Here is a 25,813-nt window from a genome sequence, read left to right as displayed (position 1 = left end):
TTAATTTTATTTTTTTATCCTCATCAGAGAACATTTTTTTTCATTGCTTTTTAGAGGGAGAAGAAGGGAGAGAGAAGGGGAGAGAAAAACATCTCTATCAAAGAGCAACATTGATTGGTTGCCTCTCATATTTGCCCAGACCAGGGATCATATGCACCCTGACTGGGGATTGAACCTGCAACCTTTTGGTTACAGGAAAATGCTCTAACCAAGTAAGCCACACTGGCCAGGGCTACATTTAATTTTTAAATAAAACTTTCTGCTGGTAATTATAGAATTAATTTTTTTCTCTAAGGAATACTCATTTGGCCAAGATTTAAAACAATAATCTGATCATCTGCCTCTTAATATTATACTTGTGTCTACTTAAGCTATAAAATGATGGTAAAGTGCAGTTTTACATTCCCACTACTAAGTGCATTATCTGACAAACAATCGCCTGCCTTCTAGGAAACCTCAGAGTTGATTTTGTTTAGTATGCCACCAACTAGTTAAAAAAAAGGCAAAACCAGTGCAAAAAGCTGAGCAATTGAAAGTATCTTCCAGTCACTCAAGGATTGCCTCTCATAAAACTTTAAAAACTCTTTTCAACCCTAATAAGGCAAAAGTTCATCCACTACATAAATGTTCAACTCATTCTACTGTAGTTTTTTAATTTGTTGACTTAGTAACAGCCTTTGACTCTGAAAGATTTTTGAATTATAGATTATAAGGAGTTCACATTGATTTAACTCCTGACATAGACATCCTTGGAAGGCAATTTGCCCCAATATAGGTCAACCAGGGTTATGTCATGTTTCATAATTAAATTGTGCATTTTTTTTTGGAGAGCGGTCTTAGAATAACTATACCAGGCAATTAAAATATGAAATGATAAAGGTAAACTGCTGATGCCATTTAATGTTCCTGAGCAGTCTGCACCATGTCATCAACAAGAGTCATAGCTATAAAAGTAAGAAGAAGAATGGAGCAAAGGCTATCATATGTTTGTCTTGGAAAAACATGTGTTACTTTGGGAGGTAGTAAGTAACTTTATTTGGTAATAACTCCTGGAGAATAGCATTAATTCATCACAATTAATTAATTAATTTCAGGGTTCCTTGATTTAATTTATACAAAGTGGAAATAAAAGAATCTAAGTATATCAAAGCCAGTTTCTGAACAAAAGCTATCTGGAGAAAAGTTTGCACTGGTCACTGCTAAAACATACTTGTTCAGTCATTTGAGTAAATTCCTTCTTGCCTCATCAATATAGGGTTTGTCTTCAGGTGACCAACCTCTTTTTCGATGCACAAACCCATGACTTTGCTCAGAAAATGTGTTAATTTGATATTCCACTTTGTAATATTCTTTCAACTTCCAGGTAAGCGAAGAAACTTTCTCAAGAGGAATCACAGCATCCTTTTCAGCATGGGGTTCTTCACGCATGTGCATTTCCAGAATCCTTGAAGATGAATTCTGGATAGTTTATTGTCAGGTGATGGACAGCAACTCCTCCCCAACACAATCTCAGGATGCCAGTTTTCTGGGATTGTTTCAGATACCTCGAGACAGCATCAACTTCTTTATTAACTTTTCTGGCATTTCTTGTTTTTCTTTTTTCATTTTTATCCTCACTGAGGACATTATTTCATTGCTTTCAGAGAGAGAGGAGGGTGGAGGTAGGGGGAGAGAGAGAGACAGAGGGAGACAGACAGATGGAGAGACAAAGAAATATTCATGTGCAAGAGAAATATCAATTGGTTACTTTCTTATATGAGCCCCTACTGGGAATCCAATGGGCACACTTAGGTACATGTGCTCACTGGGAATCCAACGGTGACCTTTTGGGATATGGCTCCAAACAACTGAGCTATACAGGCCAGTGCTGGCATTTCTTGTTTTCAACAACTCCTGAAAGCTGGACTGGTCCTCAAAGGGTTGGCATGGCTCTTGCCCTACAAAGAAATCTGAAACGATGGTTGTCTATTTCCTACAATCATGCCACCCATGTATCTGGTATTTTGCAACTGACAGGGGAATTCATCCTGAATGATGATTATGGCTTTGCTGGTGCCAACTGGGAATCTGAGGACAAAAGCATGGGTATGCTCAACTTGAACTTTATGCCCCATTCCTCATACTGTATCTTATTTTGGCCAGTGTCACAGAGACAAGGTTGAGCTTCATTGGCTATTGGAGAAAAGGAGGGTTTATAGCCAGGAGACCCACTCTCTGGACTGATCCTACAAGACTATTCTCCTTGTCCACTGCCTGGAGACTGTCTACAGTGCGGAAAAGGTGAGACCCCGAGGAGACGGCAGCACAGCCAGGCCACAGGGCACCATTAGGCGTGAGCCTAGTAGCGAGAACAGCATTTCATAGATGACTATTAGGAGCATCTTGGCCATGAACCTCTATGCCAAGTGCCTTATTTTGGAAATTACTATCTCTTCTTTCAGTGTACAGAGAATGAATTGTTATAAAGCTCCTCATTTTGGTGATAAAACCTGCTGTGAGCAATTAGGAAAATGAATAGGTATCCGTAGCTGATGTAAATTAATCCTTCTCTATCTCTCCTTTTTTTTTCTTTTACAGTTTTATAGTTTTACATTTTACATGTAAAACTATAGGTAAAACTATAGGTATATTTAGGTATATAATCCATTTCTGAGGGGTTTTGGGGTTTTGTTTTTGGTTTTGTATAAAGCATTAAGATTAAGTTTTTATTTTTCTTTCTCCTTCTTTCCTTCCTTCCTTCCTTCCTTCCTTCCTTCCTTCCTTCCTTCCTTCCTTCCTTCCTTCCTTCCTTCCTTCCTTCCTCCCTCTTTTTTTTTGCATTTGAATGTCCAATTGTTATGCACCCTTTGTTGAAAAGAAATCCTTTCTCCATTGAATTGCTTTCACACTGTTGCCAAGTACCAACTAACTATATCTGTGTCTATGTCCTTTTGGATTCTTTTTTTTAAATTTTATTGATTATGCCATTACAGTTGTTCTGTTTCCCCCCCTTATTCCCCTCCACCCTGCACACCCCCTCCCCCACTATTCCCCCCTTTAGTTTATGACCATGTGTCTCAAGTTCTTTAGATTCTATATTTCCCATACTATTCTTGCCCTCTCCCCTATTTTCTACCTACCATCTATGCTTCTTATTTTCTGTACCTTCTCCCACCTTCTCCTCCTCCCACTCCCCTGTTGCTAACCCTCCTTGAGATCTTCATTTCTATGGTTCTTCTCCTGATCTAGCTGTCCCCTTAGTTTGCTTTTGTTTTAGGTGTGGTTGTTAATAACTGTGAGTTTGCTGTCCTTTCACTGTTCATCTTTTTTGTCTTCTTTTTCTTAGATAAGTCCCTTTAACATTTCATATAATAAGGGCTTGGTGATGATGAACTCCTTGAATTTGGTCTTATCTGAGAAGCACTTTATCTGTCCTTCCGTTGTACATGAAAGCTTTGCTGGGTAGAGCAATCTTGGTTGTAGGTCTTTGGATTTCATGACTTGGAATACTTCTTTCCAGCCCCTTCTTGCCTGTAAGTTCTCTTTTGAGAAATCCGCTGACAGTCTGATGGGAACTCCTTTGTAGGTGACTGTCCCCTTATCTCTTGCTGCTTCTAGGATTCTCTCCTTCATTTTAATCTTGGCTAATGTAATAATGATATGCCTTGGTGTGTTCCTTCTTGGGTCCAACTTCTTTGGGACTCTCTGAGCTTCCTGGATTTCTTGGAATTCTATTTCCTTTGCCAGATTGGGGAAATTCTCCTTTGTTATTTGTTCAAATAAGTTTTCCACTGGTGGCTGTTCCTCTTACCCTTCTGGTACCCCTACAATTCGGATGTTGGAACATTTAAAGATGTCCTGGAGGTCCCTAAGCCTCTCCTCATTTTTTTTTGAGTTTTTGTTCCTTCATATTTTTCTGTTTGGTCATTTTTTTCTTCCTTCTGGTCCACTCCCTTGATTTGAGTCCCAGTTTCCTTTCCATCACCATTCCTTTCCTGTGCATTTCCCTTCATTTCAATTAGTTTAGCCTTCATATGTTCCTCTAATTTGTGACTAAAATCAACCAGTTCTGTGAGCATCCTGATCACCAGTGTTTTGAACTGTACATCTGAAAGTTTGGCTATTTCTTTGTTGCTTAGAATTATGGGCTCTGGGACTTTGAGTTCTTCTTGAGCCATGTTTGGTCTGTTCGTGCCCTTTACATATGAGGAGCGGAGCCTTAGGTGTTCACCATGGCAGGCCGCCCAGGTCGCTGAGTTGTGACTCTGTATGTGGGGGTGGGATCAGAGGGGGGGCAATAGCGGTCCCCTCTGCTGCTTCTTGTTGCTGGGGCCTGTGCAGTCTGTCTCACTGCTTGGTCCTTTGCTGGTTTATCTGCCCAAGAATGTGTGACCATGGTCAGCCTGCTGTCTTGTGCCCTCACTGGGTCTGCCCGTGGCAACCCAACACCTGGGGATTTGACAACCACCTACTGGGCACCTGGGTCAGTCTGGCTGAGTTTTCCTGCGCAACCCTGCTCCTCCAGCCGCTGGCTCTGCCCCTCTTATCAGTCCAGCTGAAGGGTTCCTTATTGTCGGACATCAGTAGTTCAATTTTCTGTGTTATGGCTGCGTATTTGTTTTACTAAAACTTTGTTGTCTTTAATCTTGGTTGTGCGAGAAGGTACAGTGTTTCCACCTATACCTTCATCTTGGTGAAAGTCTGTTGGATTCTTTATTTTGTTTTATTCATCATTGACTTTTTATTAATACCACCCTGTTTTGATCACTGTAGCTTTTATAGTAAGTCCAAAAAATCAAGTACTGCGAGTTCTTCAACTTTGATTATCCTTTGGCTTTGAATTTTTTTGGTTATTCTAGTTCTTTTACTTTTTCACATAAATTTAGAATCAGCTTGTTTATAAATGCAGGGATGACTCTCATCTGTTTTATTTTATAAATAAAATAGAAAAAGAGAATCAGCTTGTTTATGTCTTCTGGGAAGAAGACTAATTCTCTGGATTTTTGTTTGGGACTTTATTAAATTTACGAATCAATTAGAAGAGAATTGACATCTTAACAATATTCTGTCTTCCGATACACAAATAATGTATATCTCCCATCTTTTTAAGTATTTGATTTCTTTCATCAGTGTTTTGGAGATTTCAGTACACATTCACGCAAGTGTTCTGTCAGATTTATACTCAGTATTTGATTCTTTTTGGAGTTGTTGTAAATAGTACTTTAAAACTTTCAATTTTCACTTTTAAATTCATAGTATATAGAAACATTGTTGACTTATCATATTGATATTTCATCCTGTGACCCTGCTAAACTCGCTAGTGTCAGGAGCTTTTTGAATGTACCTTGGAAATTTCCACGTAGAAAATAATGTCATCTTGAATAGAGGTGGTTTTACTTCTTCCTTTCTAAACTAAATGAGCGCCTTTGGATTTTTCATCTTTATTGCTATGGCTAGAATCCCCAGGAATATCAAAAAAGAATGATGAAACAAGAAATCCTAGGTTTGTTCCTTATCCGAAAGAAAACACATTCAGTTTTTCACCATTATGTACTGTATTATTTGTTGGTATTTTGTAGATTCCTTTTATTAGGTCAAAGAAGTTTTCTTCTCTTTCTACTTTTAATTTTTTCCTAAGTTATATTTTTAATAGAATGTATTGGGGTGACATTGGTTCATAAAATCATACAAGTTTCAAGTGTGCAACTCAACAAAACATCATCCGCACACTGCACTGTGGACCCATCACACTAAGCAAAGTCTCATTTCATCCCCATTTTCCCCCTCTTTGCTGACCTCCTTCTACCCCCACCCCCTTTCCCTGTGGCTCTCACCACACTGTTGTCTGTGTCTATGTGGGTCCATATAGATATACTTTTCTTCTTAATCCCTTTCACCTTCTTTCATCCAATTCCCCAACTCTCCTTCCTTCTGACAACTGTCAGTCTGTTCCATGTACCCATGCCTCTGTTTCTATTTTGTTCATCAGTGTATTTTGTTCATTAAATTCCATATGTAAGTAGGATCATATGGTATTTGCCTTTCACTTCCTGGCTTATTTCACTTAGCATAGCAATCTCCAGTTCCATCCATGCTGTCCCAAAAGGTAAGATTTCCTTATTTCCATTTTTTTTTTTATGGCTGAGGGGTATTCCATTGTGTAAATGTACCACAGTTTTTTATCCACTCATCTACTGATGGGCATTTGGGCTATTTCCAGATCTTGGCTATTGTGAATAATGCTGCAATGAACATAAGGGTGAATATATTTTTTTGAATTTCTGTTTCAGGTTTCTTAGGGTATATTCCCAGAAGTGGGATCACTGGGTAAAAAGGCAGTGTCATTTTTAATTTTTTAAGGAGACTCATACTGTTTCCCACCAGTCTGCATTCCCACCAACAGTGCATGAGGTTTCCCTTTCTCCACATCCTCATCAGCACTTGTTGTTTGTTGATTTGTTGATAATAGCCACTGTGACAGGCGTGAGGTAATATCTCATTGTGGTTTTAATTTGCATCTCTTTGGTGATTAGTAACACTAAGGATTTTTTCATAGGAACATTTTGAGTTTTGAGGAAGCCTTTATTGTATTTATTGATATGATAATGTTCTTTCTTCTTTAGTGTGTTAATATGATACATTACATTTATTGTTGAATGTTGACACATTGAAAGAGCATTGCATTTTCAGGATAAACCACACTCGGTCACGATGTATTGTATTTTTAGAACATTGCAGGATTCAATTTGCTAATGTTTTCTGGAAGGTCTGTGTGTCAAAATTCATGAGGAATATTGTTCTGTAGTTTTATTTTCTTATACTTTGTTTGGTATGAAAGTAATTTTGGCTTACTAAAATTAGTTTGAATTGTTATCTCCAATTTTAATTATCTGGTAAAGATTGTGTAGAGTTGGTATTATTTATTCCCCAAAAGCTGGTAGAATTTGCCAGTGAACAATTTGAACTTGGAATTCGCTTTGTTGGAATGTTTTTAAATTTGATTTCTTCAATAGGTATATGACTATCCAGATTATCTATTTCTTTTTGAGTGAGTTTCAGTAGATTGCCTATTTTATAAAATTGGCCCATTGAATCTAAGTTGTCTAGTTTTAGAGCATAGAGCTTGTTTATAAGATTCCTTTACTATTCTCTCAAGGTCAATGGGGACAATGATGACAGCCCTCTTTATTATTTAAATAGTTTGTGTTTTCTATTTTTTATCTTTGTCAATTTGGCTAGTGGTTTATCAATTTTACCAGTCTCTTCAAAGAACTATAGTTTGGTTCTATAAATGTCATCTATTGATTTACTCTTCTCTATTTTATTGCCTTCTGCTTATATCTTCATTTCTTCCTTTCTTCTGCTTGCTTTGGATTTAGTTTGTTCTTCTTATTTCTTTAGGTAGAGGTTTGACCTTTCTTTTTCAACGTAGGTGTTTAATACTCTAGGTTTTTCTCTAAGAACTGTTTTGGCTGCATCTTGTAAACTTTAATATGATTTATTTTCATTTTTATTTAGTCCAAAATAGTTTGTAATTCAATGTCTATTTGCAGACTAATCTTCTAAGACTTCTCTCATGTACCTGTATTCTAGCTATACTTGCATAATTTTCCACTTTTGCTGTTTCCTTTATTAGGAAGAATGTTTTTCCTAGTTTAATCCATTAGTCTTTACCTCCTCAAATGCCATATTCTCCTTAAAGCTTTCCTTTATCACCATAATGAATAGTGATATCTCCTTTGAGCTCTCGAAGTATATTATATTGGGTTGGCCAAAGTGTCTGTATGATTTCTTCTGTAAAATAGAAGATATTTTTCATTTTCACCAATAACTTCATTGACTTGGATATTTTGAGTACATTGGCTATCTCCTGTGAGATATAAATGTTGATTGTACTCAATTAATGCCTCAATTTTATTGCTCTCAACTTCAACTGCTGTACACAACTGTGGACTATCATCCATTGAGAAATTTCCAGTATGAAACTTCGCAAATCCCTTTGACATGTTCGATCAGTCACAATGCCATTTCCATACATGGCACAAATCTTTTTTTGTGTTTCAGTGGTGTTTTTACCTATCTTGAAATGCTAAAGCATGATATGCCAAAAATCTTGCATCTTTTCTTCCATTTTCAATATTAAAATGAGTACACAAAAATTCACCAATGTTGATGTTTTTTTAAATGCACACTGATGTGACAGCTGTTCCAATACAATCTACCAAAATTGTTTAGAATGAAGTTAAAGACAACTAAGTGCTCCTAGAGCCATTTTGCCAAAACAAACAAACAAACAAACAAACAAAACAAACAAACTATTTGGGCAACCCAGTAGTATTGGCATATTAGAGTGATTCAGAAATGATGTGAAACAAAAACTTCTTACTCAGGAAAATGTGCTGAAATATGTCTCTCTGTGGTACAAGAGGACTTACCTGAAATCAACTGGAACATTGCCTTGTTGTATTAGAAACCTCTCAGATTAAGACTCTTTTGTGAGATTACAGAGCTGAAAGGAATAAACATGATTCACATTTTTATGCAAGGGCACTTGTATTCCTTCGTTTGGAAAGCAGACCTTTCTTTTCATGCATCCTCAGGTTCTGCCTTTGAGTTTTTTTCCATACTGAGCTCTTCTTTTGGAAGCTATGTCAGACTGGGTGGCTTGAAAACTTCACTTCAGGTGTGATCCTTGTCTGGGGGCTACTAACAGAACCAACATCAGGGTGAGGTGGTGTCCGGTGTGTGCTCAGTTAGAAATGGCTTTTGTTCACAGCAAGATATTTAATTGTGACTACTGAGATAAGGTATCTATTTCAACAGTGGGTGAATGGAGTTCTTTAAAATAAGACTTTGGAAGAATTGAGGTTGATTCTGAAGACACAAAATAAAACTATCAATGATTTAAAGACAGTTTTTGAACAGTAAATTTAGGCTTATAGTATCTCCACTTGCTAACTGCTCACTCTTCATTAGAGGAGATAAAAACATGTTAGCCATGGATGTAGTAGTCCCAATTTTCTATTTGCTATAAATTTTACCCCAAGTTAAATGGATAATGTATATGTTCCAATAGGAATTTCAGAGTCTTAGTTACAGAAATCTTAGACTTCACTGCATTTTCTGAAGCCCCTTTTCAAACATACAGGAGTGACCAAAAGTAGGTTTACAGCCATGGGTACGTGAAACACAGAGATTGTTCTTTCTTTCTTCCTTTATTTATTATTGTATTGTTTATTATTATTGTTAACCTACCTTTGCCCATCCTTGTATAATACCTTCTGTCAGACTCTGTTATCATTTAAAAATAGTTTTATTGAGATATTGAGATATAATTGACATGCTTTGAATTACACATTTAAAGTGTAAATTTTGATTCATTTTAACATATGCATAAATTTATTAAGCCATCACCACAAAACAAAACAATGAACATTTTCATCATTTCCAGATGTTTTCTTGTGCCTTTTTATAACTCTCTTTTTATCCTCTTAATAAGGACCCCCTTTCTCCTCCCTTGGCAATCACTGACTTGCTTTCTGTCATTATAGATTAGTATGTGTTTTCTAGAGTCTTACAAAAATGGAATATATACAGCATGTTTTCTTTGCTATCTGCCTCTTTCATTTAGCATAACTTTTTTTGAGATCCACATTCCTGCATATATAAATTGTTTTTCTTCTTATTGCTGAGGTATACCCACACAATGGATTTATGGATATACCTCCATTTGTTGATTCAGTCACGTATTGATGGACATTTGGGTTGTTTTCAGTTCTGGCTATTACAAACCTTTTGTAGACAATCATATATAAATTTTTTATAAATTTATAAATTCCATTTATAAATGGAATTATAGATGCTTTCATATCTCTTGAGTATAAAGCTTGAAATGAAATTGTTGGATAGAATCCTAGGTGTATATTCACCTTTTAAAGTAATTGTCAGACTGTTTTCCAAAATGATTGTACAATTTTACATTTTATATATTTTGCATTTGTCCATTTACATTTCAAAAACTACTTTTCTCTACCTCATGTGGAAATTATGACTCTTTTTATTTCAACTATTGCTTTTGAAGTGGGAGTTTCAGGTAAGACTCCAATACGGGTAAAGAACTGGGACATAGCATGGACACTGTAGCCGGTGTGAAAAGGTTTATTACTAACACAATGAGGCAGGCTCTCAAGCAGCTCTAAAAATAGCTTCAGAGAGCAGGGGAAAGGAGACCAGCTTGGCTTTCATTGTGATTAGAGGATGGGGCCTGGGAAAGTAACAACTCACTGGAGCAGGCTTACACAGTTTGAACTTCCTGCCAGAGCCAAAGGAGAGAGTTTTCTTATCAGCTTGCCCACATGCGGGACAGAAGGGGAAGTAAGAGTGGTGAGGTCTGACAGCTGTCAGCAGTCAGGCATCAGAAAGGGAGTAAGGCTCTTCATTACTTCTCACCCCTGATATTTTTATTATTATTATTTTTATTGTTGTTCAAGTACAGTTGTTTGCATTTTCTATCCACCACTTCCCCCCCCCCCCAGCCATCCCCACCTCCCTCCCCTGATTCCACCTGCCTTGGTTTTGTCCATGAGTCCTTTATAGTTGTTCCTGGAAACCCATCCCCACTCTCCTCCCATTACCCTTTCCCACCTCCCCTCTGGTTACTGTCTGTTTGTTCTTAATTTCAATGTCTCTGGTTGTATTTTGCTTGCTTGTTTGTTTTGTTGAGTAGGTTCCACTTACAGGTTGGGATCATAGGGTATTTGTCTTTCACTGCCTGGCTTATTTCACTTATCATAATGCTTTCCAATTTCATCCTTGCTGTCACAAAGGGTAGGAGCTCCTTCTTTCTTTCTGCTGCCTAGTATTCCATTGTGTAAATGTTCCACAGTTTTTGATTCATTCATTTACTTATGAGCACCTAGGTTGCTTCCAGCACTTGGATATTGTAAATTGTGCTGCTATGAACATTGGGGTGCATAGGTTCTTATGGATTGGTGTTTTGGGGTTCTTAGTGTATAATCCCATTAGTGGAATTGTTGGGTCAAAAGCAGTTTCATTTTCACCTCTGATATTTGACTGATGGCTGGAATGGACCATGTTTCATTTAATTGAATTAGAGCTTGTTTAGGCAAGTCATTATGGCATTCTGTAAGTTCTGTTTACTTCAGCCAACAAGAAAGGTGAAAGCTTTATTAAATACTTTTTACAAGAGCCCAGCATTATGTATTTGGAGAAGTAAAATGAGTGTCTTGCTCACTTAAAGGAAATTTGGAACTCTGCAGGGGTGTCTTAATGAGACCTTACACTGTGGCTTTAGTATGTGCAGACACGTGAAATTTTTTTGAGTATCTATAAGGTAAGAGATTCCCAGAGTTCTTTACCCTAAATAAGGCAGAGTTGAATAAGGAATTGTTGTTGCTGGACTAGATGAGCAGACCAATGACATTGGCTCAAGCATTTCTAAAAATGTGCAAATGATGCCAGTTTTTGGTGTGAGCAACCAGTGTGTGAAGTTTGGCCAATTTAGCTGACCCTGGGGTTCCAGCCATGATTCAGGACATCCCAGTTAAAGCAGCAGCTCTCCAGTGAACATCCATCTTGTGTGGTTGTCCCGCCACCCACAAAATATCATACTAACGTCTTTGCTCTTCATGCAGTTGTTCCTAAACAGCTCCCCAGGCAGCCAAAGAGCCAGTGAGATGGTTCCTCCAGAACTGTGGCATCTAGCAAGGGACTGGTGATAGGAGAGACCAGCAACACCTGCAGGTGGGATAGATACAACAGGAGTTCAGGTTCGACTGTAAACTGTGGGTATTATTTCTGTTTTAGCAAAGGAGGCTTGGTGAACTTGCTCAGCTTTCAGGGTGTTGCTTTCATAACCCAAGGCATTATTAGCATGGTATGGAAAGTCAGAGTCAAGCCATGTTTCCAGGAGAACCTTTGTTTCCAGGACAACCTGGTATACAGTTAGCAATTGCCCCTCAAGTGGCATATAATGTGTGGCTAAAGAGAAAAACTTTTTACAGCAATATCCATGGGCAAGCTCTTACCATCGTGGATGGTCCATAGACTCCAAATCATTAGAGAAGGTTGCTAAAGCCTCTACAATAAAGGAGTCTGTGGGGGAACACTAAGAAAAGTGCTTTTATATTGCTATTTGGACAGATTATAAAGCTTTTTGTTGTAGGAAGTACCATTTAAGGTGGGTCAATTTGTAAGAAACAGTATAAGTGGGCTTAAGAAGATTTTAAGATGAGTACTATGCAGCTTTAAAACCCACTAAGGTCTAAAAGATATTGATCCTGTTTTAATGTTGTGGGTGCTTAGAGGGTCAATAGCTGTTTTTTGACAGCATCAAGGATAGCATGGGCCTCGGCTTACCAACGACTTTCAGGAATTTAACATATGTGCCATGATCTTGTACAATGTATGGGTCAGTGACCTATTCTTTCTCTGTGAGCTCCTTTGTGAGAATTTATATTTCCTGAATGAATGTGTCAAGTGAATCTCCTTGGAGGAGGATGTCATCGATGTGCCACAATTATGGTGAATTGAGGGAAGGCAATTTTTCTGATGGTTAAAGTGAGGCATAGGAATTTGTTCTCTATTTTATGCTTAGTAACAGACCTGAGAGTGCAGGGGGTGCCTTGTCCAAATTTAGTGCTAGCCTTTGGTATAACTAATTTAAACTTCATTGGGGATTAAGGTCATTAAAGTTTGCCAGTTGGTACATTTCAGCCTGTGTTAAAGGTGATTTAGTCCTCTGTTGTAGTGGTGCAAAAGCCAATCAGCATCCTTTTATCTTTTTATTGTATAATTTAAAAAATTCTCACCTGAAGACATGCCCATTGATTTTAGAGAGAAGAAAAGGGAGGGAGAAAAAAGGAGTCGTGAAGCACCGATGTGAGAGAGAAACACTGATTGGTTTCCTCCCTTACGCACCCTGATCAGGGACCACACCCAAAACCCAGGCGAGTGCCTTGACCTGGAATTGAACCCATGAACTTTTGGTATGAGACTGTCCTCCAACCAACTAAGACATGCTGGCCAGGGCTTACTGTATATATTCTCTTAGCACCATGAAGTATCATAGGTATTTTCTGTGTAACCTTGAGTATTAGGAATTTTTGGCAATATCATCAGAAATGCATTTTTAGGGTCCTAGTGAGCCATCTGATTTTAGGAGTGTGACAGACCATGCCTCCTGGTGATTACCCTTCCTCACATGGGTGAGCAGCCATAAATAATCTGTAGACAATATAAGTGGGTCTGTATATTCCACAGGTTAACAGGCTTTCCCCTGAGCTTTTTATAGAATTAGGGCCAATGCCTGGTTGAAACAAACAACTAATAGTCACAGGGTAAGAGTCATTCTCCCGAGTTTAGCACCAGCTGGAATTGGACACAGGATTTGATCTGAAACCCACAGCTAGGTCTGGTCCAAGATACATGACTGAGGGCCTCTTTACGTAGGGCTCCAATCCCATATTCCTGACCCCAAATGTTAGTTATCAAAATTTCCTATTCAAGTCAGTTAAATCTATGACAGAGTTTCAGTAAGGCTCAGCAACTAAAGCCAAAGCAGAAGAGCTCAACATGCAAGTTTGCCAGCAGGCTAGTGGCATAGTTCAAAGAGCATGCTAGACAGCAGGCAGGGGAGACAGCTAGTTGCATGACCCCCCAAATTCTCTTTATGCCAATTTGCATCACCATAGGAAAATAAAAGCTAAATAGTAATACGTGGTCATATTAAACCAAGGAGCAGATAATGAAGATCTTTGCACTCCACTGAAGGAGAAATCATGATAAAGCTTGCATTTGGAAAGAATAACATGCAGCAGTAGGCAGATAGCTTGGAGGGAACATTAGAAGCAGGGAGACCCAAGCCTTCCATTAGCTCATGTGGAACACTTATGAAAATTAGAAAAAAGATACACTTTCTCAAGGTACTTTATTTATTGGAAAATATTTATATTATTATCTTATAATAGCCTTTTTACTTTGAAGTGAGAAAAATTTTATAAAACATATATACATCTATAATACCCAAAATGTAAATGGTGCCTTCATCAACCACCTCAAGTGTGGTAATTGTGCAGGGCCCAAACAGTGCAAATGTGTATGGTGGCCTCAGGGAGACCAAAGAAGTAATTAATGGAATGGCTCAGATTGGAGATGACAGTCCCAGCGAGGTAACAGTAAAAGAGGTATGTTTTATCTCTCTCTCTCTCTCTCTAGCCTGTTCAGAAAAAGTCCAGCCATTGATAACAAGAGTAATTTGTGTGCCATCCATGTAATCTGGCACCCAAGGAGAGTGCATTGGAATGTGATGCATAAACAATGATGCATGCATTCACTATACTAGTCAGTGGGGATGGTAGATGCTGATGAGTGAGCATGTGTACTGTGTGGCTGTTGCATTCCAAATGACAAGTGCATAGAACAACAAATCTTCATCAAATTTTGCATGAAGCTTAAATATTCCTCCATGGAAACTATTCAGATGACTTAAAGGCTGCAGCTATGGGCAACTGGTGATTGGCAGTTTCATCACAACAATGTGGCTGCTCATACATCATGTCTTATGCAGAGTTTTTTGGTGAAACATCAAATCGCCCAGTGACTCAACCTCCCTATCACCCAGATTTGGTGCCCTGCAGCTTCTGGGTTTTCTTAAAACTAAGATCACCTTTGAAAGAAAAGAGATTTCTGACCATCACCAAGATTCAGGAAAATACAATGGGGCATCTGATGGTGATTGGGAGAACTGCGGGATTCTCAGGAATCTCCTCTTAAAGGGTGAGCAATGGACTTAGGACTTATACAGACTCACTCCCTTTGGTCTTCAGCACTGGGGAAGCAATTGGAAGGGCACCCATGGCATATGGGGAAAAATTGAAGTGTCTGGCATCAGGGTGAGTGCCAAGGGACAGCTTCCTCCAGACAAAACTCTGGGGCCAGGCAGCAGCACTGTCCCCTTTCTGAGCCTCCCCCACACAGAGCCACAGAGCAGCAACACCATATCTGAGACTCCATCAGTGTAGTTCACATGGGCTGCACCAGCCTGGTGATTACCTACGGCTCTGCCCCACCCAACTTACCAGTATGTGTTTCTACAATAGGCAGCACTACTAAGACAGGGAGTCAGAGCACCTCTACCTAATACATAGAAACAAACACAGGGAAGCTCCCAAAATGAGGAGACAAAGAAATATGGCTCCAATGAAAGAACAGGACAAAAATCCAGAAAAAGAACTAAACAAATTGGAGATAAACAATCTATCAGATGCTGAGTTCAAAACACAGGTTATTAGGATGCTCAAGGACCTCATTAAGTATTTCAACAGTGTAAAATAGATGCAAGCAGAAATGAAAGTTACACTAAGTGAAATAAAGAAAAATTTACGGGGAACCAACAGTGGAGAGGATGAAGCCCAGAATCAAATCAATGATTTGGAACATAAGGAAGAAAAATACATTCAATTGGAGCAGCAAGAATAAAAAAGAATTAAAAAAAAAACAACAAGGATAGGCTTAGGAGCTGCTGGGATAACTTCAAATGTACCAACATTTGAATCATAGGGGTGTTGGAAGGAGATGAGAAAGAAAAAGAAATGGAAATTTATTTGAAAAAATAATGAAAAAAACTTTTCTAATTTGGTGAAGAAAATAGACATACAAGTCCAGGAAGCACAGAGAGTCCCAAACAGGAGGACCACACTAAGACACATCATAATGAAAATGCTAAAGGTTAAAGGTAAATAGAGTAATAAAAGCAGCCAGTGAAAAGCAGATAGTTACCTACAAAGGCATTCCCATAGGACTGTCAGCTGATATCTGTAAAGACACTTTTCAGGCTAGAAGGGACTGGCAAGAAGTATTCAAAGTGATGAAAAGCAAGGACCTACAACCTACATTACTCTATCCAGCAAAACTATCATTTAGAATGGAAGGGCAGATAAAATGCTCCCCAGACAAGAAAAAAAATCTAAAGGAGTTCATCATCACCAACCCATTATTATATGAAATGTTAAAGGGAACTATATAAGAAAGATCAAAACTATGAACATTAAAATGGCAATAAATTTACAACTATCAACAATTGAATCTAAAAAACAAATTAAGCAAATAAGAAGAACAGAAACAGAATCATAGATATGGAGATCATTTAGAGGGTTATCAGTTGGGAGAGGGAAGTGTGAGTAAAGGTGCATGCACTAAGAAGCACAATTTTCTGGGTACAGAATAGGTAGGGGATATTAAGAACAGTATAGGGAACGGAGCAGCCAAATAACTTACATGTACAACCCATGGACATGAACGAGGGGGGGGATTGCCAGAGGAAATGGGGGTACCGGGCAAATGGGGGCCAAGGGGGAAAACTGGGATAACTGTAATAGCATAATCAATAAAATATATTATAAACAAACAAAGGGAAGGATGGTTCCTTTTTTTATCTTTGGAAACTGGATGAATAATTATGTCATCCATTAAAGTGTGTAGAATAAAAGGAAACGGGATGGTGGTTGGAAGAGTATATTAAGAAATAATGAGTTTAATCTCCAGGTCCATCCATGCTATTGCAGAGGGTAGTAGTTCCTTCTTTCTTACAGCCACATAGTATTCCACTGTGTAAGTGTACCACGTTTTTTTATCCTCTTGTTTGGCTCTTGAAGACAAATTCCATGTGATGTCAGTCATATGCGGATCCTAATGAACAAAATAAACTGATGAACAAAATAGAACCAGAGGCATGGATGCATGGAACAACAGACTGACAGATCTTACAGGGGAGGAGTTGGGAACTGGAAGAGATTAGCCAAAGAATGTAGAGGCATGTGTGCAAAGCCATGGGCACAGACACCAGTGTGGTGAAGGCTGTGTGGGGTGGGGGGCTCCTGAATCGGGGTTAAGGGGGTGTAACAGGAGGGCATCTGTAGCAGTGTCAACAATAAAAAAAAAGAAAAAAGAAATAGAGTTTAGTTTGGTTTTAGACATGCTAAATTTGTAGAGTTTGCGGGCTTGTTTATAGGGAATTAGATACATCGACCCGGAGCTCAAGAAAAAGAAGTACGTCGAGGCCATAGACTTGGTAGACACTAACATATTGGCAGTTGTAAAAGACATGTGCATGTCTAATGCTTCATTACAGCTAAATTGATGGCTGAAAGAGACAAAAGTAAGCCTGGCTCCTGGCCCTTTCCCTCCCTTTTTTTTCTTGACATCTTGTTAACCCAGAATTTTTGTATAATTTCATGGAGGGAAAAATCGAGTCTCCCATATGACTGGTATTAGACTGTCACTCACCTACTCTGATGTGTGGGGACTCAGAGACAGATTATATTCAATTTCAGTAAAGTGAAGTCCAGAAATGTGTCTTTCTTAAACCTGCTAATTTATACCCTATACATGGAGGCAACAAAGCTTTCTGGTTGAAGACACTGGCTCTGGGGGCCAGTGTTCCTTCAACAGGAGAGAATGGTGTCCTAAAGTGGAGCACGAAAGCTACAGTGAAAACCCAGGAGAATGGGAATGGCCCGTGTAAGGGTAGTCTGCACAGGGGCAGTAGGTGTAGTGAGTGGGTGCGTGAGCTCGGAGGGAAGACTGCCTGGGCGTTGCACAAGCTCTGCCTCTCATTAAATTACAAGTTAATTAACTTCATTGTATCAACTTCCTCATCTGTACAATGGAATAATAATACAATGACTGCATAAAGGTATTTTATTATTCATAGGAGTAAATGAATTGAGATCTCTCTCTCTACACACACACACACACACACACACACACACACACACACACACACACCTAGCTCTGAGTTTAGTGTCTAGCACATCAGTTTTCAGTGAATGTGAGTGATGTGCACTTTATATAAGGAATCCAGGTTCTTGTTCTAGATGGCTGTCTTTAGTCTGTATAAAAATGTAATAATCAGCCCTGGCCAGGGAGCTCAGTTGGTTAGAGCACTGTCCCAATACACCAAGGCTGGGGGTTTGATCTCTGGTCAGGCACATACACCAGTCAACCAATGAATGCAAAAATAGATGGAACAAGAAATCGATGCCTCTCTCTCTCTCCCTTTCCTCCCACCTCTCTAAAATTAATACATACATTTTTTAAATGTAGTCATCAAAATTGATTATTGGTGTTTATCCAATCTATTTACACAATGATTTGAGGGAGCACAGCCATAAGATCCCTATTTAAATAAATTAGAGTAAAGGGACAGATAAGTTGAGTCATAAAAAACCAAGAGAACATAGAAATGCAGGCTTCCATGTCCACCACTACAGCTGCCATTGGCCGTATATTCAGTCGTGTATGCTTTTTGGGCCACTTCTGCCCAAGATAGTCCCTGAGGTTATACCAGTTCCTGATTTTCCACCCCGCCCCCTTGCATCTTGGTAACATAGTGATGCTTTACTCTCCCTGAAGAAAAAATGTTTTCCAAAAGTTCTTTTCACCTGTCTTCCTAATTTTGATTAAGTTTTCTATCATATGTCTATTCTCACCACAGTCTTCATCACATCTTGGATGTCCCTTGTATTATTTTCCTCTCTGTTATTCCCTCTGATGCTTGGTGTCATCCTATTTCAACATCGTCAGTCCATCCTTATCACACGTCTTCTCCAAACATGTTCTAACTGTATTGCCCACTTTCTCAAAACATTTTGAGTGGCTCTGTACTGCATTTCAAATAAAGGGTAAATGTCTGATATTCAGGGGACCCGACCCGCACAATCTAATCTCATTCCTTATTTCCAGATTTATCTTTCCCCACTTTTCAACACATAGCTATGTTCTAACTGCTGTCCACAGTGCTTTCTTCTTTCCTGGAACCGCGTGCCTTTTTCATCTCTGTATCCCCTGCGACTCAGGGGGCAGTGCCTTGCTTAAGGGAGAGAATTCAGTTACAAACTGTTTAAAGGGTTTTTCTTCCCGTGAATTCAAAACCCGTGGAGTGCTGCCCTCTTTTGGTTACAATAACCCAGAGTCTAAACCACCAAATAGGGAATGAAGCTGAATGACTCATCTTTTCCTTTTGGTTAGAACCCTCATGGAAACAAACAAGGCAGGGTGAAATGATTCCATCCTCTTTTCTCATTTTATCTAGCTTCAAAGATTATTTGTTTAGGGAGATAGAAAGAAGATAAAATCTGTATAGAAAACTTGGAACTCTACGGATTCAAATAATATATTATGTGCACACTCAGAGCCAGGGTAAAACTAATAGTTACTCCGAACACTTCCAGAGCTTCAAGGATCTTCAGGCCTCAGGGCAGAACTTTATGTAAAACCTAGGGAATGGGTAAGGAACAAGTACTCCTTAAAAACCTGGTAAGGTTAAGGACAGCTTCTGATTAAAGGGACACTGAGGCAAGTGACAAGATTGTTTATTTCACACTGATACCTGGTATTTGGTAAAGTAAGAAATAATGGGGCCTGCCCTTGAAAGTGAAGTGACTTCTGTAGACATTAGTGGGTTCCAAGTTTGTGACTCCACCGGAGCCGGTTTTATGATCCAGCAGAATTTAGGGAGGAAGGATGACTTGGAACTCAGAAAGAGTGATAGTTACATTTTTTAAAAAGGTTGACAAGAGGAGAGAGATGCCCAGGAAAAAGATCCCAAGTGAATGAGGTCTCTTCGTTATACGAAAGTCTAGCGTTGTTAATTTTAGAGCTATACACCCATATCTTTGTTATGGATCACATTGAACCTCACAAGGTATAAATCTCAAGGAGCCCTGGCTGGTGTGGCTCAGTGGATTGAACACTGGCCTATGAACCAAAAGGTTACTGTTTCAATTCCCAATCAGGCCACATGCCTGGGTCGAAGGCCAGGTCCTCTATTGGGGGCATGCGAGAGGCAATTGGTTGAGGGTTCTCTAACACATTGATGTTTCTCTCCCTCTCTTTTTCCTCCCCCACCCCTCCTTCCCCTTTTCTTTAAAAATAAATAAATAAAATTGAAAAATAATGATAAAAAAGACAATGAATAGCAGATAAGTATGCACTATAAATCAGTATGCACAATTAAGGCACACCTGAGTTTTATCTCACATGTCAGTAAAACCAAACTCCCTTGGATCTGAAAGGAAAAAGCATTCCAAAACTGAAACCTAGCAGGTGACAGGATGTCCCACACCTTTTGGAGGAGGACAGGTGGGCTGGTGTCTGAAGCGGTCTTGGCATCACTTTGACTAGGAGCTAATTTAGCAGGAAGATCAGGTGTCGGTCATGACCAGAGCTGTTCTCTATTATCTTAGGAAGGTCACCGGATTTCTGCCCCTGCATTTTTGAAACCTGATCAAGGGACCACAAACAACCACGATGAGTTGGATCCCTGCCACGTGCTCTAAATTGGGCTGATGAGGCTGAGTCAGCACCAGGAGCCGACACAGGATGCAGCTTGAAATATTCAGATGGGGAAAAGGTTGGACTTTCTTTTTAATTTTTGATAATGTTCTTTGAGCAGATTGGATTGTATGTGGACATCAAAGGATAAATTAAATGAGATTTGTCCTGTATTTGGAGAGAGAATACCTACAAAAGTCTGCAACTTTTCTTGGGTGAAATTTTGGGTTCTTGGAGTACTTTGCTACATGGGGAGACTGCCATTCCTTTTCAGTGTGGTGGATTTTCTCTTTAATATTATAAAGATAAAATTCATTCAAAGGTCCATAAGAAACCATGGAAAACCCCTCTTGTGAGCAAGGATATGTACACATTCATAAACATAATTTCTTTCAATTGTGTGTGAATTTGCCAGCAGTACCTCACTAGAACTAACCTTTGCTATATAAAGAAAACCATCTGGTATATCCAAAGATTTTCAATCTCTAGATAATAGGATCATAAACAATTGATCCTCCAAAGACCTTTCAGTATTTTAGTTTGAGTGAAGCTTTCCCACAGCATTGCTTTAATTATTTTATCTGTTTTAAATCTTCCAAGGATTGTATAATTCGGTCTTTTTAATCTAATGTCTTCATGTGAGTACATAAGGAAAAATTCTACTTCATCTTTTCTTTTTCAGTTTTTGTTTATTTTTGTGTTTTTTAAAAAACAAATTTATTGAGGTAACACTAATTAATAACATTAAAAAGTTTTTATCAATTTGTACAATGTGAAGAACAATGTGTTTTTTAAGATATTTTGATGAATGAGTCACAAATAGATACTCAGATGAATAGAGAATTTGGAAGGAGGAAGTATATTATTCCATTTTTCTGATGGGAAAATGAGACATAGAGCAATAAGTTCAAGGTCCCATGTCCTACAACTATTAACTGCTAAACATGATTCAAATTATGTGATTCCCAGTTGAATAATCTTTTTACTCAACACTGTCTTCAACTTAATGTTTGTTTTCTTTGAAGAATGGATAGCAAGCATGCTTCTTAGTAAGACAAAGAGAATTCACTTTGACCAGTTGACCAAATAAGACCCAGCAGCTGGGAAATTGGTTAGAACTCATAGGAATAAAATTAGCTTTCTTCTGCTTTTCTTTTTTCTTTAGCCTTGCCTTCCCCCTTTAGCAAAAATTGTTTAGTGGTAATTCATTGCTTGGAAAAAACAAATTTCTAGGAAGCTTCTGAAAGTACAATATGTTTGTCTGTAAGACCAAAGGGATTGATTGCAGAAGGTCATGTCCTTGAATGTTGGCCAGAGAGTGTCTCCATCCACCCAGTTGTATCAGAATCACGTGGGGAGCGCAGAAAACAAAGCTAAAGCCTGCGTCACACACACAGGACAGCATTTTATTAGCCTGGGAGGCGGGGCTCTCCAGGGTAACTCTAATGTCAGGCTGGATTGGAGAATCACTATTTGATGTACCTGGATCACATTACTGTATTTTTCAGACTATAAGACTCGCTTCCCCCACCCAACCCCCCCCATTTGGGTAAAATAATGGTTGTTAATGCTGATTGAGAAATATGATATTATTTATGTTATCAAATATTTTTACCACATTTTTTGCTTCAAAAAATTTTCCCCCTCTAAAACCTAGGTGTGTCTTATGGTTTGAAAAATACAGTATTTCACTAGGACAATAAGCCTATGACCTCTCATCTTTTTCCTAGGGTGATCTTTTTACTTTGAAGTAATTTTGAGTGAGGCTAAGAAATCAGATAGCAATGTGGGAGGAGACTTGGGAGAGATAGAACACAGTGGAATGTAAAGAAGACTCACCAAAAACTGTTTCTACTTCTCTCTGAGGGTTGACTACACCTACAGGGTAGCTTTAGCTGTTGGACATAGGAGACACAGGTTGACAGGGCCCCTCGGCTGTGGGTCCTACGGGAGTAGGCCACAGCAACTCTGGGGCCATCTTAATAGCAGGCTGAAATATTATAGACCCTGCCTTTTAAATTTGGATGTATAACAGTGCTGCTGTTTTTATGAGTTATCTTGGCACGAAATGGCATTCAGAGCAACTACCTTAATTGAAATTATATTTGGATGTGACTCATTAGGCTGCTCCATGCAGGCACTCGTACTCGCTGAGCTGTTTGTTTGGGAACACGATGTATCCTGCATCGTAAGTGACCCACAACAAAGCCTTCCCAGTCCAGTAAAATACATACTTCAACTAGTATAATTTTGAAATATTTTCATGCTTAGAACTAATAAAAAAAAGTTCAAAGAAGTGTAAAAGTAATAAAAGCTGATGTCTATTTTTTCTTCTGGATATCAAGGTATCACCGGCATCAAAATAATGTTTGCAGTTTGGGAAGAATCTATTCATGAATTCATTTTTTTGGTCAAAACCGTGGGCAAAAGGAACTTCTGCAGCTCAACTTTAGAAATAATCCAAGTTGTATTTAGTGTTAGTATTCTTAGTGCTTGTTTTTTTTAAATATAGTTCTTTCTCTACTTTGTAGTTCATGCTTTTCCCAGGCTAGTGCAGCGGAGACTTAGTGAGGCTGCAGAGAACAGGAAAAGGCCAGCCTCCCACCGACTCTGTTAGCACAAGGGAGTAAATTGGGAGGAGAGGGAAGCAGTTTCATCCGCAGGCCTGAGGCCACTAATCCAGGAGATATCCACCCTGGCCCTAAAACATCTCTCCTCTGTTTTCATACTGGGGCTTTAACATTGTTGGGCACTGCCCAGATACTGTTTTGGAACAAGGCAGGGATATGTTAAACAACTTAAAAAAACCATTTAATGTATTCCTTTATGTATTCAAATTTACTCAAAAGAACCAAATATGGTTGTACTTTGTAAAGTTTTGCTGTTTGTTATGTCTCCTTCAAAATAAGAGTACCATATCCAAAGAATTGACCTCTTACTGAGATGGCATATTAAGATTTTAATGACAACTGGTTCTGTAAAGGCTTTGGTGTTAAACTAGTTTGATAATGATTATGTTGTGACAGAAAGCGCTGGCTCAGATGAACGAGTGTGAATGAGTCTTGATCTCAGCCCTGCTTATGTACGGGCTCTGCGACGTGGAGCAAATGATCTTGATCTCCGTTCGCAGCGCGCGCGAGGGCACATGCCGTGGTGATATACTTAAACAAGATCTACTTGTCAATGAGGAATTCTAAAATGAAATTTCCTCTAGATTTGTTTTCAAGAACCTCTTCTCTGTGTACAAATGATTACATAGTCATCTTTTAGAAGAACCATGATTTATTCTCAAGACTGCAGGAAACTGTTTGGGAAAGAGGTCTAAGACTGACCCACGGCTACCGTCTCCCTCCCCCAACCGCTTGCTCTTTCCTTCTATGGGAAAAATCTACTTCCCCGGCCTGTGTATCTTGGAAGTTCAGATAGATTATTTCGTCCCTCTTGGATACCCTCAGGACATATGGTAAACTTTTTGATGAGACCATTTGAACAAGTCAGATCCAGAGCAAAACTTTGTACTCAGTGATTATTTCTGTTCTCACAGACTGTGCAGTGCAGTTAAGTGTTCACCTCTAATGAAACCGTGGCAGGGACGTGAGGGCCCCGGTTGGCTGCAAGGCCCTGACTGACATGGCCGTAGGCCAAGATCAGCCGATGGATTCCCCACGGAATTCTCTTTCGGATCCTTAGCCTGGACCCTCCTTTGCTCCATTTACGTTCTCACAGCATTTTATGGGAACATAGGACTGTGTCTGTGCTCCATTTGGTTAAAAGTGAATTTCCATGCTGGAAACACTGCTTTCATTAAAATAAGACCCTAGATTTTACGTAAAAAGGGAGTGACTCCAAGATTTTTTGAAGCATTACCCAACTGAAACTCTCGTCACTAGAAATAAAAATAGCATGTTCTCTTAACAGGCAGGTCTTTCTGAAGGAAAATGCTGTGTAATTCTAAGTGAAGGAGAATGTGATGTTTTTGTCCAGTGTATTATTATGTTTTAAATTAGGGAAGATATCTGTCAATAAAGAAAGCTTCTGAGAATTGATAAAAATCACTAAAAACTAGTAGTTAGGAATCATATTAAATATTTTTAAGCCATGAAACTCCCAAAAGTAAGTATAGTAAGTACATAGTATGTATCTACATGTTTTATGAATAAAAAGTAAGACAATATTTAAAAAGTAATAAAATATTACTTAGACAATCAACAGTTGAAGTTGATTTCCTGAGAGATCAGGAAAATGCACTCTTTACTCTTACACAACATGGGTTTATTCAGAATGTTTCAAGAACATATTGTAGAGTTTTAGAAAACTGATGGACTCATGGCAGCCAGGTTTAGAAGACTGGACCTCTCTCGCCCTTAATCTGGAAAATACAAAATGTCCTCTAGGGGGAGCACCAGGCCTTTTCTTTGTTAAGATAAATGTCTCACCTTTGTGAAAGGAATTTAAAATTTCATCTTCAACAGAAAATAATGTAAGTAACCTTGTTCTTAACCTTAGCACATGTTACCTGGAACATCTATTCTTTGATGAAGGAAATGTATTTTAGACAACAGCGTTTATCCTCACAGGTACTGGAGTAAAATACATTTGACTTTAAATTCTTCAAGTGAGATCCACTGAGTTCAGGAGACTTGGGCCAGAGCAAGAAAAGCTACAAATGTTCTCTAAAAGACTTGAGCATGACTGAGAGGGAAGGACGGTGAGGACTGAGATGGACAGGGTGAGGAGTAGTCCCTTTGTCTAGACAGAAGCATTTCTCAAAGGTAGCTCCACTGTCTAAGTCATAATCGTGTGGTGAAACATAGGAGGGAAGTTTGAAGTTGTCTAATGAGTTCTTCTTCTCTTTTTATGAAAGAAGAAACAGACTGAGAGAAGTGGCTGCCCTTCTCTTACAGCGATGGAGTTCGTGATGGTTGGTGCAAACAAAACTGAGTAAGCAGGTAGCAAACCTTTGTTATCCATTCCATTTTCCTTACAATACGATGTTCATTTGCAAATCACATTTTCCCAACCATGTGGAATCTTGGGATGGAAGCTGAGGTGGCCCACAAAACTACTTCTGTATAGCCAAGGGTTAGACATGTGACCTAATCCGTCACTTGAGGGATTTAAAATCTTAGGCAGAGTTTTTGTAAGGAAATATGAAACATCAGAAACTTACTTACTTTAGGTGACAACCTAATATTTATTTTATTAAGCATGATTTTTATTTCCCCAGATTTATTGAAATATAATTGACTTCTAACCTTGTTTAAGTTTAGGGTACACAGTGTAATGATTTGATGTATGTATATGTATTGCAAAATCTAAGCATGGTTTTCCAACCTTCCTATTAGTTCTGTGAGAGCTTTAATTACTAATAACTGTCCTTTTCCTTAAGTTGGTCAGATTAGTTTTTGATACTTGCAATTAAGGAACTTTAAGTGATTTCACCAACTACCAACTATTTGATAATGAAGCAAGGCTTTCTTAT

The 25,813-nt window shown here is 38.7% G+C and overlaps 1 pseudogene; it reads right to left on the bottom strand.

The window, feature by feature from the left end:
* Positions 1 to 1,110: 1,110 nt before the first annotated feature.
* On the bottom strand, positions 1,111 to 7,985 carry LOC119058976 (carboxymethylenebutenolidase homolog; annotated as a pseudogene).
* Positions 7,986 to 25,813: the final 17,828 nt, after the last annotated feature.

Source organism: Artibeus jamaicensis, unplaced genomic scaffold (assembly GCF_021234435.1).
Source record: "Artibeus jamaicensis isolate MK-2021 breed Jamaican fruit bat unplaced genomic scaffold, CSHL_Jam_final scaffold_584, whole genome shotgun sequence".
Taxonomy (NCBI): Eukaryota; Metazoa; Chordata; class Mammalia; order Chiroptera; family Phyllostomidae; genus Artibeus; species Artibeus jamaicensis.
This window is presented reverse-complemented; position numbering and strand designations above follow the sequence as displayed.